Here is an 18,550-nt window from a genome sequence, read left to right as displayed (position 1 = left end):
GACAGGTCATCCTGACAACAATTAAGAAGAGAAATTGAATGATGTCATCAGCACCTATAGACACCTACAGAACCATCTATCGACATCAGCACCTATAGACACCTACAGAACCATCTATCCAGTGCTGCCTTCAGCAGCTGATGGAACTTTCTGTAAAACAAATCATCTGAGAGGACACAGAAGTGAGATTTCATGTCAGATCCTGCAGAACTGCAACCTTTAAGAAAATAAATAACAACAAATGATGGTGAGGAGCCCTTAGACGCTGGTAGTGGGAGTGTGAAATATAGAAATCGATGTGAAAGCGTCTCAAAAAAACTAAAAGCAGATCGACCACCTGACTATGCTATTCCTGGTACTGACTGTAAGAATTCCATGTCAACACACCAACAAGATACTAGCACATCCGTTATCATTGCAACACTTCCCGGAACAGCTAAGTTATAGAACCAAACTAGGTGTATAACAACAAGGGAGTGGATGAAGAAATTTGATGTACATACAATTTTATTTTCATCCACAAAGAGAGTAGAAGCCAAACTGCCTAGAGAAAGAAAGGAGGCAAACAGGAGTGGAGAGGGGTAGAAGGTGAAAGGGTATGGAGTTTGTGGGGAAAATTATGCTCAATATACAATATTTACTTGTGAAAATGTCCATATATAACATAGTATCAAGTACAATGAATATACACAGTGAGCCATTTTTAAATAATTGAAAGTAAGCAAGAGTTTTATCATTAATAACTAATAATATTAAACATGGTACTTTGTAAGAAATAGAAACAGAAATATATTGATTATTTATTGCTAATAAATTATAGCAAACTTAATATTTTAAATACATTTATTACCTCAAGTTGTCCATGGATTAGGAATTCAGAACTTGTTTAGTTAATGATCTCTTAGGAATCTGTGGTAAAGACATCAAACAGAGCTGCTGACATCTGAAAACTTAATCAGAAACAGACAGTCAACTTGGTGGCTCACTCAAGTGGCCGGCAGTTGTCAGGAGGTCTCAGTCCATCCCCACACGGACCTCTCCATGGGGCTATTCTCAGCATAACTTCCATCCTCCCTCAGTGAGTAATCTGTGAAAAGGCAAGGTGGATGCATAAACTCACCAATCACAGGCCAGTGTTCCCCCCCAGCCTCTTAGTTGCACTGATTAGGCTTAAACAGTATGGAAAGAGACAATGAACATCCGATTTAACCCTGAAAAAGATTCCTTGATATTCTAATGCTAGTATCTAAATATAACCCACTTTATCTGGACATAGAGACTCTGTAGGTATAACTAACCCAAGTTAAAGTGAAATCATACTAAGTATGCTGGGCCAGTGGCTAGTGACTAGTGGCCCGTTAAGAAGAAAATATTTGATATGCTCAACAAGAAAAAAGTCACGCTTGTACCGGAAACCTAACCAACTCCCCAGGGTTAGGAAAGTCACAGATCGTGGAGGAAAACATACAATTGCCACTTTACCAAACCAGTGTAATACCAAAGTACTTTCTGAATATGTCCTTATACCCATGGGTAAGTGTAGTCTTCAACCCTCATCAAGGAAACTTCTCTTTGCAGCAGACAGACCATTGCAGGAAACCACAACCAACCAAAATGCTGAGTTCTGGAGCCTGATCCCAGCTGATACATCCACAGTACAACTCCTGCATCTAAGGCTCTCTGGGATCATCTCAGAAAAAAGGGCAGAAAGAGTGTAAGAGCCAGAGAAACAGGCCGTTTACTGGGAGATTGTGTCTCTAGAACTGTCAGAAGCATAAAGTATTAAAAACACATCTGCCTAACATGACCTGAACCAGGGCAACAGACACGCTAACATGAACTGGAAAAAGCCCACAAAACCTCAGTCCTACCCAAACAGCTACAGGCAACTAAGGAATGCTGAGAGCAAGAAAATGGTCTTTCCCAGGGACGAGCACACCGATTGGTTATCCAATGCCAAACAGTCAGCCCTGAAGACATACATACAAGTAACACACATACAGAGCAGGGGGTACTTACATACTCAGGAATACTTGTGGGTAACCATGATTAATGAAAAAAGAGGCCATGAATTAGAAAGAGAGCACAAAGGGGTATGTGGGAAGATTTGGAGAGAGGAAAGGGAAGGGGGAAACAATTTAATTATATTACAATCTCAAAAAATAAAGAAATCTTTTTTTTTTTTTTTTTTTTTTTTAAGAAAAGAAAAGAGATGATTTGGAGACAGACAAATATCCCCAGGTCAAAAGCTGTGTGAAAGGGATGAAGAGACATGGTGATGGAGAGATACAGTGATGCAGAGATACGGTGATGCATCTAAAGTCAAATAGTGTCACAGATTGTGGACATCCTGCAGAAGCTTAAAAAGCCAAGGAGAGCTGGGCAGTGGTGGCGCACGCCTTTGATCCCAGCACTTGGGAGGCAGAGGCAGGCAGATCTCTGTGAGTTCCAGGCCAGCCTGGTCTAACAGAGCAAGTTCCAGGACAGGTTCTAAAGCCACACAGAGAAACTCTGTCTTGGGAAAAAAAAAAAAAAAAGAATCTCAATCCCCTAGAGCTACAGCAGACTGCTTTCCACCAAAGGACTGAGGTGGGGAGGAAGAGAGAGGGAGTGGGAGCTGTGGAAAGACCAGAAGCCCCGTACATTTCCTGGGTTTGCAGACGGTTAGGATCATATCCAAAGGCAATGGAAGACACTTAACCCTGGCGAGCGGCATGTTCTGTCCGTGATTCTAGACGATGGTTCTGGATACTGGTAACGGGCAAGAGATAGGAGAAGAAACAAGAACTCAATGAAAACACCAGTTAGGAGACTGTTAGGAGATCCATCCAGCGTGGTTTTTGCCTGGGTTGAGGGTGAAGAGCAAAGGGCGTGGGAAGACTACAACAGATGTGTGTTAGATCTCACATTTCAGAATAACGTGTGCAGAATCCAAACTGTTCCTCTTCAAGTAATTGGACCTTCAACTCATTTTAAATATGAGCTTAATCCACTGGAGGATCTTCAAGCTCAGAATCTCTTACTATTTCCTATCTTCACAATTGAAAGGCAATACCACCCAAAAGGACTCACAGCCAGTCCCAAATCTGCCTCTTGTCTAGAGCTTTCTCTCCATTTCTTCATTAACATTTAGTCACACTGAGGACAGTGTCTTTCTGGGGACATGGTGTACCTGTGAAGCACACCCCTTTGCTTCTGCCTGTGAGGACAGTGTCTTTCTGGGGACATGGTGTACCTGTGAAGCACACTCTTTTGCCTCTGCATGTGGGGACAGTGTCTTTCTGGGAACATGGTGAACCTGTGAAGCGCGCCCCTTTGCCTCTGCCTGTGAGGACAGTGTCTTTCTGGGGACACGGTGTACCTGTGAAGCATGTCCCTTTGCTTCTGCCTGTGAGGACAGTGTCTTTCTGGGGACACAGTATACCTGGGAAGCACACTCTTTTGCCTCTGCCTGAAATATCTTTCCAGGTCACCTCCACAGAACCACTGTACTTTAGTGTCTCTTATTTTTCACTCATTGTTACTTTCCTTCCCTCTTTCCTAACTTCCGCCCTCCCTCCCTTTCTAACTGTCTTTTCTTTTTCTCATCCCATTAGGCACTAATGACGACTCCCACCTCATGCTGCCTGCTTGCTTATATAGCCTACCAATCCTGTGCTTTGACAAACAAGCCTGTCTCCATCTTAGGCTTGAAAGCCATCTTATAATAAAGCCAAATTAGGTTCATTCCTGTTATGATTAAATCTCCGTTTCTCAAAGATTGGGCTATGTCCCAACTGTAACCTTAACTACAAATGGTTCTGTACAGCCTGTTCCAGGAAACAGCAACCATGTCTTTGTTTTTAAAAGTCCTTATGACCAATCTTGCAACCCTACCTTTGTTTCAAAGGGTTATTATGACTACCTTGTTATGTTCAAGCTCCTACAACCCTGCCTAGTTGCCTGCCAAATTCCCCATTTGGAAACCCCCTACCCCTGAGCTATAAAAATCTTGTCTTCCCCCTGTCTAATGCTGACTTCTTGGACTCTGCTTTAGAGGGAGGCAGCCTGTGTACATGAATAGAAAGCTTGCTTTAATTGATTTGGCCGTGATGATTCGGGTTTGTGGTGTTTCTCCTCAAATCATTGGGATTAATAACTTCTGAGAAACAAACACCAAATCTAAGTCTTTTTAAAAAATACATCCATCTGGCACAGTCTATGGTACATTGTAGAAATTTGGTTAATGATTGCCTCATGAACAGAGACAGTAAGAAATGGGACGAGTACTTGTTGACAATTACTGGTAGAATTATTTCTGATCATTATTAAGATACTCATATTTTCTCCCAAAAGCAGCTTCAAACAGCCCCAAAGCCTTGCCAGAAAAGACAGGAACGATTCATGTGCTTATTCACCACGTGGTTCGTTTGCAACACCGGGCACTTGAGATGCTAAGGATTAGCTGGGCTGGCAGGCCGTCTTCTGTCCCCAACCCCAGTGTTGGCCTTAAATTAAACTGCTGTATCGGACCTTTACTCCGATGCTGGGGACCCAAACTCTTTGTGTCTGTGTGGCAGTCACTTTACCAACCGAGGCATCTCCTGGTCCCTGTTTCTTTTTCTTGACTCGATACCTTTCATTGTCATTAAATTTGTTTAAGCAGTCTTTAATAAATTTACATTTCCCCATGGAGACAACATAGTTTATTTAACTAAACCTTTTTTTCTGCCCATTTATATCATTTTCAGTTTCTCATAATAATATGAAGGCCTCATTTTAATGTTAAAATATTTTGCTGGAGCCTCAGCCTGACAGTAATACTATTTTTTAGTTTGCTATTGGAGATGCTGCTGCAAGGTGAAGTGTTTATGAATTCAAAAATTTCCAGAGTTATATCTCCATTCTTCTATCACGGAAGCACATATATAAACAAGACACACTATGTAGTCTTTCCATAGCAGTACACTGATCTTTTACAATGAACATCAAGCCCAATTCTTGCCCCTTCTCCATCTCTAGCAGTTGAGACAGATTAGAAGCTACCAAACTTGTTGTCGGTAGAATTCCTGCAGAGCTGCAGCTGGTTTGATTCCGGAGTGTTAGCACCTGGCCTTAATCTGCCTTTTGTGATTGCTACCTTTTGTCTCCCGGAACCTTCTTGTGAATCTTGTCTGAGAGTTTCTAAGGGTGCAAAGCCTATGCAAACTTGGTTGAGCAACAGTCTGGAAAACTGTGATATTCCTTAAGAGAGAATTTGCATTTGGCATTGTCCCTTTGGGGAGTTTCAATAAGAGGTTTGGGGATACGGAAATTACCTTGCTAAGAGTGTAAACTGGAGAACAATAAAAAAATGCCCTTTGCTAAACTACAAGGAGTCAGGAGTCAGTCCAGAGAGACAGGTTCCCCTGCAGCTGGAAAGACTAAAAACCATCCTTAGGTGCCTCTGTACTTCCTTCCATGGATCCTCATGAACCCACACTCGATGTACAACACTTGCAATTTTACTGATAAGGAAACTAAAGTTCAAAGTAAAGACTTAGAACGAAGCTACAGCTGGAACCAGCATGCCTGAGTTTTCTACTAGAGCTCTCTTAGCTGAGTTGAGACACAAGCATACTATTTATTTCTGGGGGTAGGGGATCTCAGGCAGGTCCCTCGCCTAGCTCCAGTATCCTCATCCAGAAAGCAAGTAATTACAATTCATGCAGATGTCTCCCAAAAGGAACAGGGCCAGACCCAGAGCATGTGGCTGTCCCTTCTTGGTCTGTTCATTATTGCCATGATTCTTCCCATTTCTGCATCTCTGCTTCAGACGCTGACAAACAAAAATGCCCTAAACCTTCTTCACAAGCTTTCTGGCAGGACTCTGCTTATCAGTTCTAATCACCTGCTGCTGGCCTTTGAGTTGGGCTGGGGGTTGAGTACTTTTTTCTGTATCCTAGGTACTCACCTTGTCTCCTATTTTCATAAGAGCTGGGATCCGCTTGTCAAAACCTGTAGGAACAAATTGCCTTTAACTTTCCCCACAATTATGTACTGAGAGTTGCTATCATTTGTACTTATATTTCCGCTGTTTATTTCTCTGGTTTTAAAAAGTGGAACCTTGTGCATCTTGACTAATGGGATCGTGAACTCTGCTGGAAAAAAAAATGCTATTATTTCTGCAATGAAAATTAGCCTATTTGCTGGGTTATTTCCATTTAAACACATTGTTAAAGTAAAACAAATAAAACCAAACAAGACAAGAAGAGCAACTGCCATTCATTTCCCAGCACGATGGCAAAAGTGGAGAGAAATCCAGAGAAGCATTCCTTTTTGCCCTTTGCTTTGTCTCTGAAAACTGCAGTTAAAATGTTACCCAAAGGAAACCACAGTGGGAGCCCGAATTTATCTCATTCGCAAACAACTATCCTGTGTTGACTTCAGGACACTTTCGTACATACAGAAATGACAGCACAGAATATTTTTTTGCTGGATCATAGTACATCCCACAAACTATCGCACACATTGGATAAGTGCTTGTCCTAGACAAAAATAGGCTCAGGATAGAAGTTTTCACCATCCCTGTAATGTAAATCTTAAACCAAACTGACACCCATTGCACTGGATGAAAGCTCTCTCAATCCTTTGCAGTGAAAGTTGTGTGGGGATACAGAGCGTGAGGAGAGAGCCTTGGTGACTGAGTCAAAAGACCAGGAGAGAGAGGAAAGGTGTGCGGTGTGGTCAGAGTGTCTTAGCTCTGCAAAGGCAGCATCTTGGTTTAAGCAGGGATAGTTGGACCTCAGACAAATCAATTCTTGAGGCGTTTTCCCCCATGCACTTATAAAGTGGGAACAATAATGATCTTTAGCAATCCCCCTTCCAGGGTTGTGGTGAGGGCAACTACCCAGGTGGACTTAAAAGGATTTTGTGAATGGCAAATAGCCACAAAATGATAGAAGTAAAATTTTAGTTAAGTCTCTTAGTTTGTTTTCATATTCCAAACGAATGAAAAGTTGATGTGGCTTTAGTTTCTTATTCTCACACTTAATGAACTCCTTATCCAGAAGGAAATCAAACAACACCCTTAACCTTCCATCTTGAGACGTGAGATCCCGACCTCGAGTGCTGTGCAGTAGTCTTGCTCTCTTGTTGGACACCCATCTGACTGAGAGCAAGACTCACAATGCTGGGACTCCAGGCTCACTTTTACCTCCCACGGTGTCACTATCAGGTGGGCAGGACTCACCTTCCAGAGTATTTTTCTGCTAACCGTTGGATAACTGAACTGAGCCAGTGACTGTGTCTGAAACACAGTTGAATGGCTAGTTTCCACTTTGAGGTACTAATAGTCATACCACAAATTTTACCATTTTTCACATATCTTGTTGAAATCACCTATAGCTTTTTAAAGCATAATTTCAAATATCATTTTAATACAAAGTACCTAAACTATAATAAAATATATATTATTTCTTAATTTTGAGCTGAAGATTGGTTCTTTAAAAAGCCTTCATATGTTTGATACGGCTGGGGGAGGATCTATGCTTCTTTCTAAAATGTGATGGGGAGGGCTTGGAACTGAGAATATTTTTTTTTCCTGCAAATCTGAATTTCTTCATGTTTACCACTCCCATCAATTACATTTATGTCAAAACCTCCAGGTGGCATGTTATATTCAGAAGATCCTCCTAGCAGGCTACAAGAGATGTGGATTCACCTTTAAGCACCAGGAGAGTGGCAGAGTGAAATCCTGCAGACATGCTTCCTAAGCCACAGATGCATGCCACTTACTCAGCGTGACACCAGTGACTGTTCTGCTGGCAAACGGTGTGTGCTGGGTGGCAGCACCCGCACGCCATCATGCACCACACACCGTCCAAATCATCGCCAGGTGACTTAACAGGATGTCATGACCCGTTGGCTTCTTCATTTAAGAAAAATGGAGCCTGGGTGTCGAAGTGGGGAAGTCCTGGCTGGCGGTCGCATTTGGTGGTGTCTTCCTTTTTTCCGTGTGGCGGCTTCAAGAGGTAGAAGAATACAGAGAATTATTGTTCACATTCCCTGTGACTTGACAGAGGCATGTTTAAAGGACAACCTCAGTACTGGGGGAAGGGGGGACAAAGACTTGATCCTGCTCTGTTCCTAAAGTAAATATTTATCCTTAATCCAGTCTAAATGAATATTGGACTCTCTGATTATTTTTTTTTCTCCTGCCATTTTCTCATTAAAATCTCTGATGCTGCTTCTTCACAGTTTCCACAGACAACAGGTTTCCTGCTCATTATACACCAGCTCCGAGATGTGGGACAAAGGTCACTTAAACAAGAGAAAATCATGTTAAAGAAAATGTAGGGAGAAATTTGAATATAGCAACAAGTACGGATGTGTTAGAAATATAATGAGTTTTGACTACTTTTTCTTTAGAGAAGAATTCAAGACAGGAAATGATTTGGCTATCAAACTTTTATATCATACAACATTTTTAACACACCAATTTATCTTCTTTTGGAAATATGAATACTTAATAACATATTGGCTCCTGCTGAAGCCAAAAGCCAATTATATATCTCTACAAATACGTTCATTCTGTGGAGATATGGGAATGGAACTGTGTAGAGGAGATGCAAATTAAATCTAAATTTCTTTAGAAAGGCCGAGCAAGAGCTATTTAAACATGAAATCAATTATAAATGACAAGGTTAAAAAAACCTGGGTTTTATCTTTTGTAGAATCAAATATAAAACTTGACTGGAAAACTGAGAAAGACACAAAGGAAAAACCGTTGCAATAACTGTTGAGTGAACATGCCACGTGCCAGGCATGGGCTGCATAAGTCCACCTTGCATACATGGACCCACTGCATTGGTGGAGCTTTTGAAGCTGTTTCATTTCATTCTTTCCCAAGCATGTGAGATATGCGTGTTAGTTATAATGACTGGCATGGACTCCTTGGTGCTTACAGAGTACTGGGGTTCAAGAGCAGAACTCCCATAACATCTTTACTATTCTAATGGTGGATCTTGACAAGCTCCTCCCAAGACAGAGTTTTGATTTAGAACATCTGGAAATGTCATACACTGGGCTCCACAAACTATGTTGTTCCATGATTGTTTTTATACAGCTGTGTTGCATTGTTTTATTTTAGCATTAAAATTACATGAATACGATAGCTATGGAAGAACTTAGCTAGAAGCAGAATAGAAAAAATATAAAACAATTGATAAAAGTGTTGCCTTGCTTGGTTGTGTGGTGCTAATTGATGTTAACTATAGGGAAAAACAAACCCATGTCATTGCATATGGACTGTAGTGGTGTTTGGATATAAATGGTTGGCAGGGTTAGGGTTTGTGAGTCCATAAAACTTCATTTAAAAATACTGAGATTTTGTTTATATTTCAGTAACACTTTAAAATATTTTAGGCACAAAAATCTGTGAAGCAAGTGAGACTGTCCTCATTTTACTATAAGGTAACTTTAAATAAGTCTTATGATCTGCTCAAAATCATATTCATGGTTAGGTGATGGAGTTGGAAATATAAAACTAATTCTGCCACAGTTCAGAGTTGGTGCTTTATGAGCTTGAATTATGGGATCAACATCAGTCAAATAAATTTCTTAGCAAATAAGGGTTCATGAGCATCCTCTAGTAACCATGGCATTGTTTAGAAAAGACTTAGAAGATGTCATCTATTCCTACTCTATACCATATTTATGAAGCTCATAAAATAATGCTCCTATCTGTGGATTCTTCTTCTCTGGATAGCTGGCAAGAACCTTTGTTGTCTACAACCTGTAACATCTCAAAAAGGAACAAAATATTAGCATCATTGCTATTTCCTTTTTAATGACAACAGAGCTGGTGTGCTCTGTTGCCTTCCCAGTAAACGGCCGTCAGTCTGTGCTTTACATATTTGAGTTCTGTACATTGGGTCCAAGTAGTTTCACCAAACAGGCTTAGAGGGACTTCCTGAGACATGACAATCTGAGAACAATAACACAAGATGGTAAGAATTAGATTTCATCAGAAGCTTTTTCTATAGGGTAAGTTCTATAAGAGATCATAGAATAATATGAATATATTCAAGGTGCTATGGGGAAACAGCCGCCACCTAGAACTCTCTCCCTAGTTCACTTACGATTTAGTTGGATCCAGGGCCTCAACTTTTTGGGAAGCTCATGGAGGCAGATATGGGAGTAGAAGTTGAGAATAGCAAGATTCAAATGAGAAATGGCTGTGTGGTGCATGTATCAGCTGAACTGAGGGCAGTTTGTAGACAGATTTGTAAGGGAGCGCCTGACATCGTGGTGGTGACAAATCTCTCCTGTCACCGTGATGAGTTCTTTAGGGACACTTTTCAACACAAGATTCACAGTTCTATCCACAGAACCACACACTAACAGTTCCTTCAAAAAATAAAGAATAAAAATCAGCTCACATGATCAGCAATAACTCCCTTTACTAAAATGCCCACTCTCAAGAAAGCTTTAACATTAGTGCTCATCCTTTCATGCAACAAATTGTTTACCAACAAGAGGGTTTCCCATAATTTTACGGAACATAATTACAGAACCAGAGGCAGAGGGCTTTTCCAAATTTTCCTTAAGTCTTTCGTCCCTCTTCCCAAGGTGTTGTTTATTTCCTAATGTTCTTATCAAGTAAAGTACTATGTTTTATGTTTTTAATATTCCCCATGTTATTTTAAAAATATGAGTGTACAAATCTTAATAAAACTCTCAACTATCAAAACAAAATACATAAGGTATAAAAAAGATGAGTTCACAATAAAACTTTTTAATGAAATGAGTAGAGGCAGTATATGTAACAAACAAAATAATTAATACTTATGAAAACAAAAAAAGCAGATAAAGTCACACATAAAACTTACCAACATGATAGTTCAATAAGTCAGGACCTGAGTTTGAGTCTCCAGAACCTACTTTGATCTAATCTAATCTAATCTAATCTAATCTAATCTAATCTAATCTAATCTAATCTAATCTATATAACTCAATCTCTCTATCTATCTATCTATCTATCTATCTATCTATCTATCTATCTATCTACCTATCTGTCTATCTATAGGCAGGCAGATCCTGGGGCTCAATATTCAGCCAACTAAGTTTTCTTGGCAAGTATGAAGCCAGTGAGAAACCTGTAGCAAGAATCTTAAATGGTCTTATTAACAAAATCAAACCTGAGCCAGGTATTGGGGTGAACGCTGAATGATCAGAGAAGCAGAACAAGCCACAGCTTCCTCACCTAGCCAACTCCTTAGCTGATCCTGTTTCCTCAGACTGGATGACTCTCAGCTGAACTGTGCTGCTCAAAAGCCTAAAAGCTTAACCAGCCAAAAGCTTAACCAGCCTAGTTCCTGGGTTTTCCACCTTATATACCTTTCTGCTTTCTGCCCTCACTTCCTGGGATTAAAGGCTCACTACCTGGGATTAAAGGTGTGCGCCACCACCAAAAGCCGGGCTTTTTCCAGTGTGTCTTTAAACTCACAGAAATCTGGATGGATCTCTGCCTCCCAAGTGATAGGATTAAAGGCGTGAGTGCCACCATTTTCTGGTCTGTCTAGTGGCTGTTCTGTTCTCTGACCCCAGATACTTTTATCAGGGTACACAATATTTTGGGGAATACACTACCATCACAGAAACCCTATCTTAAAAAAAAAAAACAACAAAAACTAATGGACTACACCAAAGAAACTACACACTCAAATGGTTTTCTGGATCACACACATTTGTATCTGCATACACAAACATGAGTACATGCAATGTGTATATATATATATTGAAAATAATGGCTCATAGAGTATTTGCAAGAAGCATAAATTTGCTTCTGGGAAGGGAAAACAAAAGAATGGACAGGAATGTTATGTACAGTATCTTTTAGTAGTGTTTGAAATTCTATAGCAAATGTTTAAAACATGCTTTTTGCAAGGCAAGCTGGTGTAACAATACTAACATTAGATTAAAAAAATTTTTCCGAAACAAAAAAAGATGACTTTTTAACTTCATGCTTCATCTGTATGTTTGTGTATGGTGTATGTGTGTGGTACAGATGTGTAAATATATATGTACAATGTATGTGCATGGCGTGTGTGTCCTTATGTGACTGTGGGCATGCATGTGAAGTCAGAGAACATTGAACGTTGGTCCTTGCTTTCCATCCAGTTTGTTTACTGCTTCAGATGCCAGGCAAGCTGGCCCATGAGTGTTCAGAGAGTCTCCTGTCTCACTCCCCATTCTCTCTGTATAGGTGCTGAGGTTACAGACAGCTATCTGCATGCCAAGTCTAGATTTTACCATGATTCTGGGGAAAATTCACGTCATTAGGCTTGTGTCTGGCCATCTCCCCAGCCCCAATTTCATTCTATTTAACCATAGAGATGCAATCATCCTGTTTCTGAGTATCCCCCAAAATACACTTTCAAAACGTGTAAAGAAAATAAGACAGATTGTAAACTAGCATGGTGGACATGCTTGAATTATGCTTCCTGTAAGATAGTAAGATAAACAAAAGCCAGGGGAGCCTCTAAGAAAGGTAACCATGGCCAAAAGCTTTGACCCGATTTCGTGGATAGTCCTCCACCCAACAGAGAATACATGTCTTCTCAAGGCCATTTGCATATGCAAAACTGATCAGTATCCTTGGCAAAGAAATTTAATCAGCCACTGAAGGAACAACCACAGTCCACAGGAGATAGTACAATAAAATCATAAGTAAATTAAAAGATAAGGAAAAGAAATCAGCTTCAAAAGCAAAAGAGGTGCTTCAAAGTAACTTGTGGGTTAATGAAGAAATCGGAAGAGAATTTGATGAATAAATCTTTGGAGCTGAGTGGGTGTGAAATCACTATTTAGTTGAACACCAGGACAAAGAGAAAGACTTAAAGACAAGATTGGATGTTTCGACATTTAAATAGATAAAGTTTAAAATAAGAAAGATCGAAAATGAGAAAAGTTATCAGCTTGAGACATTTAAAGAAAACAGCAGTGTGCATTTGAAGTAAAGGGAAGGAAATGTTTAGTGCAGAAAATAATGCAGGGAAAAAGAACTTTCAAAGATTAATGTAGCATATAAGCTGAGAAGGCTGATTATGGGGGAAAGCACACAAAATATTAAAAATATAACAAGGGACAACTTTAGACACATTGAAGAGAGTAAGGCCCTAAGAAAATGTGACAAAAACTTTATTCCAGGACTTCTGAAACATTATTATTATTATTGTTATTATTATTATTATTACCATTAACATATTTTATGTATTCTAAATATATATACATGCACACATATATATTCACATACAGCCATCTAAAAAATTAACAATGAGAACGTCATTCACCAAAAATATCAGAACAAGACAGGTACCTTTGACATTGACTTGTAAGAATCACTTTCTATGAACTTTTCCAAAGATTAGAACTAGAAAAGAAATCCTACCCTGACATAGGCCTTTCTAAGCAAAACATTGATTTAATTTAATGAGAAGATTTTAGATTGTTCTCACCAATGAATACAGACACAAACTCATTAAATAATGTATTAGCCCAGTACATGAAACACTGTATTTAAAATGCATAATGACTGAGTAAGGTCTACTCAAGAACACATAGATTTATCATTGAGATGTTGTTAGTCACATGTTCAGGTTTAAGTAGCAGCAAAGTTGGTTACAATGGCTTAAATAATTGTTTACGGTACTCATACAACAGTTAATCTGGAGGAATCATTTCCTGATATTGCCTATGTGGCTCATGACCTGTAGTGATTTCCTTTTCTCTTTGAGATGGGATGTTCCAGCACAAACTGGTTTCAAACATCATCATGCTCCCACCTCAGACTCCCAAAGGCTGAGATTACAGGTGTGTACCACCATGTGTGGCTGGGAGTGATTTTTTTTAAAGCCTTTTTCTCATGTAAGGCTGCTGCCTGCTCCAGCATGGAGCCCAAGCTCAAGGAAGCAGAAGTAAAGGGCTTTACTTGCCATGTGCCCCCAAACGCGGCCCCTCCCCCCCCCCCCCCCACACCACCTCCACCTTCCGTTCTGCTCTACCACAGTCATAAGAGAGTTCCATTTACAAGCCATCAACCTTACTGGTCAGGATTCCACCTTCAGCTGAAGGGAAGTATGTAAAAAAAAAAAACCAAAAAGGTAAAAAAGAATGTAATCATACACCTCTCACCATTGATGCCCCGGATGAAATCAGGATTTTATCTACAAGAGAATGAATTATTACTCAACATGTAACATCTGCCTTATGTGTATGACCCTAAGAAATTCACTATGGCAACAACCTGAGAGAACATTGAAACGGTCATCCTATTGGATCCAAAAAAGGTAATTAGTAAATAATAAAACTTGTTAGCAAACTAGAAATTTTATATAATTTTTCTTTCTTTCTTTTTTTTTTTTTTCTGGAGCTGAGGGCCGAACCCAGGGCCTTGTGCTTGCTAGGCAAGCACTCTACCACTGAGCTAAATCCCCAACCCTATATAATTTTTCTTAACACAATTAAGAGCACACAGAAAATATTCCAGAAAACACAGAACTTAGTATTGAATCTTTTGAAATAGTATGTTTAAAGGGAGGGAAAAAAAAACAACAAGCACTCAGATCTCTGATAAATATAAAAATCGGCACCTGCAAACTATATATTCACACAGAAATATAAGTTATTGTGTGTATGTTCACTCATTCAGTGAAATGCTGCTTACCAACTAAAGTGAGTGGGTCATTATCGGCATAGATGCATCTAAAGCAGGCTGGAGAATACTGTGATGGAGCCTTGATACAAGCCTCAGCGATACTGTTATACGTCCTTCAAGAACACCTGCTTATACAGCAATGGAGGATAACATCCCACCACTTTCTCTAGGGGAATAACGAAGGAAACAAGACTGCTATGTGAAGAATGAAGCTATGGGAAGTTTTTTACTGATTAGAAATATTTTCTTTTTAAAGAAGACCTAAAGCTAGTAGATCAGAATGCATTAAGTCTGTCTGGGTGCAAAAGTGGTTGTTTGTATTCTATTCTGCATGTTTCTAAACGTTTTTCCTATTTCATAAGGATTAAGAATTCGGGCATGTCTTCTGCCTCTCTCTGAGGACCCTAGTGTGACAAACTTTACAATGCTGACTGTCCAGGGGCTGGCCCGAGGCTTTGCTGATAGCAGCCGGAACTGAAAACTGTGGGTAGGTGGGTTCTTCAATCTGCTCTTTGGCCCTTACGTTCCATGTGACACCTTGCTGAGGCCCTGAATTGGGAGCCTGAAGTTGGTCCTGACCCACTCTGCTTTTACAGAGCCCTGTAATAGTTTTTCTCTATGACAGAAAGATACTCATCTCACAGACCTATTCCCAGATGAGCAACTTATAGCAAAAAAAATAATTGTTTCAGGCCCCAATTGTTAGAGCTTTGTATTATGTAGCATATAAGTCTGCTTTCTTCTCTGCGTGTCAGCGGTCACGCCGCAATTTTCTCCAAGATGGGATTGCATTTCCCAGGTGGTCAAAGCTAGGAGAGCTTTGTTAGTGATGGACTATGCCAGAAGCCAGCTACACCCTCCCACCTGCCAGGACTCCAAAGCATCTACCCTTGGCCTCAGTGAAGACTTGCTGTTCTACACATTGGGTGTTGCTTGAGGACTGGGCTCCAACTATGCATTAACTATGCCTCAGAGAGAAAACTAAAGTTGTGGGAATGTAATCTCATCTAACTTTACAGGAAGGGGTATTAAAATTTATTCTTATTAAAGGTAGAGTAATTGTTATTATTCAATCATCAAGTTTTTTTTTTTTTTTCTTAGCATGGTTCTGCTTTGTTTCCATTTTCTCATTCATCTTTCTAAATACAAAAAAAAAAAAATCCAAAATAATCCATTGGTTCAAAACACGATAAGCCAGTGTTGTACAATTTTGAATAAACATGAGGACTAGATACAGTGGAAGAGCCACAAGAACTCAATATGTCAAGAAGCCTCTTGAATACATGGAACTACACAGTATCAATATCAACACACAATATCACGATGACTAGGAACGTCCACAGAGTTTTCTGTCTTTTTCCATCTGGTCCACGAAGGGATTTTTCTCACTACTCACAGCTTTATAAGTCATCCTACCCAGGGGAATGTTAAGAAGTGATGTGTGCTGCTCAAAGGAAGAAGCTTTAAGATTCTCCAACCCTCACTCCTGTAAGCGAGCAACCCTCAGGGAAATCACTGGGTCTTCTTGAAAAGATCTGGTGGAGAGCCCTGGCTGCTCTTCCAGAGGTCCTGAGTTCAATTCCCAGCAACCACATGGTGGTTTATAACCATTGGTAATGAGATCTAGTGCCCTCTTCTGGCCTGCAGGGATACATGTAGGCAGAACACTGTATCCATAATAATAATAATAATAATAATAATAAAACAAACAAAAAACCAAACATGGTATACTTAATAAATAAGTAAAGTATATCTTTTTTAAAAAGATCTGAAAGTAAAGTGGGGATGCTAGCGAGAAGAGAGAGTGGACAGCAGGAGTGAGGGGGCAGGGGGAGGGAATGGAGTGTGCACATATGTGCACTGGTGTTTTGTTTTGCCTGTGGAAGGGTGTTGGGTCTCCTGGAACTGTAATTAAGGGCTGTTGTGAGCTGTCATGTGGGTGCTGGGAATTGAACCCCGGTCTCCTGGAAGAGTAGCTGGTGCTTTTAACCGCTGAGCCATCTCTCCAGCCCCCTGGAGTGTGTAAATATGACTGAAACACATTATGTACATGTATGAAAATTTCAGAATGGAATCCACTATGATTTATAGTTAATGTAAGAAAAGAGTCTGTAACTCTCCTTCGCATGTTCTTGCTCTCTGCCACGTAAAGCAACAGTACCTCAGATTCTGACTCTCCTGCCATCTAAGATCTCCAAGTGAAAATAACCACACAGCTCAGAGTCCTCAGGTGACCTGCTGTGGCCGTGTGGTGTTAATTAGATGTGATAGTTTACTGTATGAGCACAGCAGGGTGTGGGGATTGCTGGGGTATTGCAGTGGATCCTGAACCATCCTGGTTAATAGGAAAAGGACTTACACTAAGGGCCACCTTGTCATTCACCACACAAGAAAAGGAACTGGTTGCTCTTAGCGTAGAGACAGAAAAAATATGTTTGTAGCTCTGTCCATATCTGACTTATTTTTAATTGTTAATCTAATCGTAGGAAACAACAGTAATGTATATCATATGTAAGGCTTACTATAAGCCACTGCTTGAAATTCTTTAAGAATAGTTACTCCTTTCGTGCCCATAACAACCCTGTGAAATGATATTTTTATGTTTGTTTTACAGAAAAGGACCGCTAAACAGAGAGGTGAAAGATCTCGCCCAGGATCACACAGCTAACCAGTGACGTGAGCTGGGATTTCATTCTTGGGGTCTGATTCCAAAACATACTTTAGACAATGAAGTTCTGTGTAATTCCACATTTCAGCTGATTCGGGGTGCTTGAAATCTGCTTCAGAGTGACGGAGAACATAGCTCATCTCAGAAGCCAGGCGTTCTCTCTTCTTGCTTTGTATTAAACGTTATCTACCTCCTCTGGGCAGCTCATCTCTTCATGTCCAGCCCACTTGATTTGGATGAAGTGACTCAATCCTGTTCTAAAGGTTATGTCTGGGTTGCCTTGTCCCAGACACACTGGATTGACCCGTGTGAGAAGTTAGCTGAGGTTCCTAGAGAAAAGGCTTCTTTCTCTTTTGTTGTAATTGGACGAGTGTGGTCAGGAGACTGGGTCTATGCCCACATCAAAGCTCGGAGAGATGAAAGCAAATATCACACACCCTGATATGGAACCAATCACGGTGGCTAGCAAAGCAAAGAGCCACAGGTTGTTGCCATGAGTGTTGTTATACATGCTGCGTCCAGCCACCCTGGAAGGCAGCTGTGCCAGCACATAGATGCCTGCAGTCCAGAACCCCCTAATTCCTCTTCTCACTTCAACCACTGCCAAATGAAGAATGCATGAAGCAGCAATTCATGATAGTTAAAACGTACCAGGTACTATGCCATTTTCTTCGTATGGTGATCTGTGCTCCTCACTTGCACTCTAGGAAATTAGTGTTTAGAGACAGAAAGGACTGAAGGGAAAGAGAAAATGTTTAGGTATGAGGCAGTGAGTGGAAAGACCCCAAGTCTATGAACAGATTGACTTGATTTCAAGTGTTCTGCGCTACATCCCATGTGACTGTGGCAAGACTTTATACTCTTCTTAACGTTGGCTTCCTCATTTATAATAGAAAAAAACACCAAATTATGTGACAAAATTACATTCTAACTGTAATTGATATTAGAGACGTCTTAGAAATGTGAACGTTTATTGATGGGATCAGAAAACATGTCTCTCTGTAACATGGTAAGTACTCGTTAAATTGGAGACATCCCATCTAATGAAGGAGCTTGCTGAAGGTCACACCCACTATGGGATGAAAGCAGGATTTGCAACCCAACCTGACAGAATTCGAAGCTTTTCTCATGGCATCAACTCCCAGCTACAAATGCAAAGCGGTGTCTTCAGCTCATGCATGGAAATTGCTTACCCATTAAAACGT

At 40.3% G+C, this 18,550-nt stretch overlaps 1 long non-coding RNA gene across 1 annotated transcript; it reads left to right on the top strand.

The window, feature by feature from the left end:
- Positions 1–14,063: 14,063 nt before the first annotated feature.
- LOC131908418 (uncharacterized) lies at positions 14,064–17,492 on the top strand. The gene is made up of 2 exons (XR_009378586.1): positions 14,064–14,309; positions 17,292–17,492. It is a non-coding gene; the product is annotated as an uncharacterized LOC131908418 (long non-coding RNA).
- Positions 17,493–18,550: the final 1,058 nt, after the last annotated feature.

Source organism: Peromyscus eremicus, chromosome 4 (genome assembly GCF_949786415.1).
Source record: "Peromyscus eremicus chromosome 4, PerEre_H2_v1, whole genome shotgun sequence".
Taxonomy (NCBI): domain Eukaryota; kingdom Metazoa; phylum Chordata; class Mammalia; order Rodentia; family Cricetidae; genus Peromyscus; species Peromyscus eremicus.
Note: the sequence above shows the minus strand (reverse complement) of the source record. Positions and strands in the feature narration are given on the sequence as shown.